Source organism: Tachyglossus aculeatus, unplaced genomic scaffold, assembly GCF_015852505.1.
Source record: "Tachyglossus aculeatus isolate mTacAcu1 unplaced genomic scaffold, mTacAcu1.pri scaffold_151_arrow_ctg1, whole genome shotgun sequence".
Classification (NCBI taxonomy): Eukaryota; Metazoa; Chordata; class Mammalia; order Monotremata; family Tachyglossidae; genus Tachyglossus; species Tachyglossus aculeatus.
This window is the reverse complement of record NW_024044874.1, coordinates 85,601-89,159: the sequence shown is the minus strand read 5'-3', so window position 1 is coordinate 89,159 and position 3,559 is coordinate 85,601. Positions and strand designations below refer to the sequence as shown.

General features: G+C 39.4%; 1 pseudogene; it reads right to left on the bottom strand.

The window, feature by feature from the left end:
• Window positions 1-1,838: 1,838 nt before the first annotated feature.
• LOC119923161 lies at window positions 1,839-2,742 on the bottom strand (annotated as a pseudogene).
• Window positions 2,743-3,559: the final 817 nt, after the last annotated feature.

The window sequence follows — 3,559 nt, the reverse complement described above, 5'->3', positions numbered from 1 at the left end:
AGATCCCGTGGTTTACAGGGAAAAAGCATGGGCCTGAGAGTCGGAGGTCGTGGGTTCTAATCCCAGTACCACTATTTGCCAGCCATATGACTTTGGGCAAGTCACTTAACTTCACTCTGCCTCGGTTACCTCATCTGTAAAATGAGGATTAAGACTGTGAGCCCCACGTGAGACAACCTAATTACCTTGTACCTACCTCAGCGCTTAAAATAGTGTTTTGCACCTAGTAAGCACTTAATACCATTATTATTATTATTATTATTATTATTATTATTATTATTATTATTATTGTTATTATCCCAAATGCATTTTGATAATGTACATAGGCAGGGGGGAAAGATTATATTTTTATGATTTTGTTAAATACTTACTATGTGCCTACTATTGTACTCTCTCAAGTGCTTAGTACAGTGTTTTGCACAAAGTGCTCAATAAGTACAATTGAATGAATGAATGAATGTGTCAGACACTGTTTTAAGCGTTGGGATATATACAACTTAGTCAGTCAGACACAGTCTCTATCCCATATGGGGCTGACAATAAAAGCAGGAGGGAGAACAGATTTTGATTCTCCAGTTGAGGAAACAGGCATCTAGAAGTGACATGCCCAAGTTGAGCTCTCTGATGTCCTTTCCAATATTCTGATACAACGAAGAGCAAATCCACAGAAAAATGTCTCTTCTTCAGATAAATTCGGAAACAATTCACATTGTTGGCCAGATTCCTGTAGGCCACTTTGTACTTTCTCCATTATAGTGCAGGAGAGGGATCTTAAAGATGTCCAGATCACAGGAGCCACCACGTACAGATAAGAACGTTGGATGGACCGTTGCCTCATGTGCTCCACACTCAGACTGACCAAAAACTGGTCTCCAAACCACTAAACTCCAAGACGAAGATAGCAGCCAGGAACTCTAGCAGGTTATAGCTAGGAATCCTGCTGGGAACACTGTTGAAAAAATAAATCAAACCACAAACACCAAAAAACATAGTTAATGGAAATAACTCAGTGAAGCTGTTGCAGGCAACTGTTTAGAGCTTGGACAAGGCCAAGATAAATTATCAAGAGTGGTGTGATGCAAATGACCCAGAAATGAAAGAGCTATGTGCAGTTTGCTAAGAGATATCAATGGCCCTAGCGGCACCTTGCAGCATCTGAGAACCCAGGCAGGAATAAAGCTTTCAGAAACCTGTTATGTGACTTGAAAACCAAATTCAGAAACAGGAATGACAGGTGGCGAGATGCCTGAACGTAAGAAATTGCTACAAAATCAAAAACATCTGATATTTGCTCGTGTCCTTTGATCACAAAATAAGCATTAGAAGAGGCTTTTGCAGACTCAGCCCCTCTCTTCCTCTGCCTCCCCCTCCCCTTCCCATCACCCCAACTCGTTCCCTTTCCTCTATCCCCTTCCGTGACCCACAACTCTTGTGCTTATATGTACATATTCGCAATTATAATTCTATTTCTTTTTATTAATGGTCAGTACATATTTATACTTCAATTGTTAAGTATGGTATTGATGCCTGTTTGCTGGTTTAGATGTCTGTCTCTCCCTTCCAGACTGTGAGCCCGTTGTGGGTAGGGATTTTCTCTATTGTTGCTGAACTGCACTTCCCAAGTGATTACGTACAGTACTCTGCAAACAGTTAAGCGCTCAATAAATACAATTGAATGAATGGTTTTGTTGATCTTTTTGTCCTCCATATGAATAAATTTATTTTCACTCTGGGTTCTTCACAACCGGATTTGCTTGTATCAACACCAGCGCCTAGTACAGAGCCTTGCACATAGTAAGCACTTGACAAATTCCATTATTATTATCATTATTATTACATCAATTTAAAATGGCTTTGCTCCTCCAGAGCTTCTTCATAGCATTTTTTACCTCTGCATTCCTCAGAGTCTAGATTAAGGGATTCAGCATGGGGGTGATAATAGTAAAGAATACAGTCATTGATTTGTCTGTTAGGAAGGTGCACACAGGCCTCATGTACATTAAAATGCAGGGAACCACAGTCAGGTGGGAGCTGCAGGTAGAGAGGACTTTGTGCTTCGTTTCCAAACTGAGGGATTTCAGGGAGCACAGGATAACTGCATAGAAGAGAGGTAGCAAGAGAAAGATGATCATACAGATGGCCCCACCATTGCCAGTCACTGATAGGCCAATGAAGTAGGTATAGGTGCTGTCGCGTTCCAACAGAGGGTACATATCACAGATAAAGTGGTCAATGACATTGGGGCTGCAGAAATAGAAGTTGTGCCATTGAGTGCAGAAAGCCTCCCACCCAGGCCAATTCCATCATCAGTCCACAAGCCTGACAATTCATGTTGGTCATATAATACAGAGGTTTACAAATGGCCACTTAGTAGTCATAGGCCATGACCACCAGAACAAAGATCTCAGCACCTCCAAATAAGTATTCCACAAAGAGCTGGGTCATACAACCTTTGAAGGAGATGGTTTTCTTCTCATAGAGTAAATCCATGATTATCTTGGGAGCCGTGGTAGCAGAGTAAAAAGCATCCATCAAGGACAAATAGGCAAGAAAGAAGTACATGGTGGAGTGTAGATTCTGGCTAGCGATTACTGTTACCACAATGAGCAGGTTCCCCACTATAGTCACTATAGTCACCATGCAGATGATGAAAATAAATAACACAAACAACATTTTCTGCACCTCAGGATTCTGGGAAAGCCCCAGGAGAATGACTTCAGTCACGTTGTTTTTGTATTCCATCTCTTCCTGTGGAGGAGGTCAGCTCCGAAGTGAGAGCCTGTTTACTGCAAATATAATGAAAATTACAAATGAGGAAGTCTTGGATAAACGCGGAGTCGCTCTTTGTAGGACTTCAAAGATTCCATTTCTATTATCTCGTTTCTTCCCTGCAAACTCTGTGTGAATTAGTTGAAACTCTATTTAGCTTCTTCATTTTACAAAGGGGAAAATGAGGTTTAGTGAGGTACAATAGCAACTCAGTGGCTGAATTGGAATTAAAGGACAAATACAAAACAGATTAAAGCCAGGATCTACATCATTGAATTCACATTCAGATATACAGCTCAGTCAAAACAATAAGCTTTCCTGTCTCTAAGAGCAAGAAAATTTCCCAAAGGTAATGCATGAAATGTTGACTTTCAAAACAGATTATCGACAATGCTATTTGACTGTCTGCACCTTGTGGACAGGGAACCTGTCTACCAATAATGTTATATTGTAATCTCCCAAATGCTTAATACAGTGACAGAATACAGAAAGCACTCAATAAATACGACTGAGTGATTAAATTATAAATATGGAAAATGAAATACTTGTACCTGAGGTAAAAATATTCCTTGTTAAGTTGCTCTAGTATTGTCATTAAACAATTCCTGAATGCGGATATTCTCCAAATGTTTTAGGATATACAGTCTTTGCCAAACTTAATTTTTAAACATTTAACATATTTTTGTTCATTTCTTTATTTTGAAAGTGAATAAAAATAATGATAAGAAAGTAATAATAGCGTTGGGTGTAATGCCCTGTTTTGGACTTTATTTTTTTTTATGGTATTAGA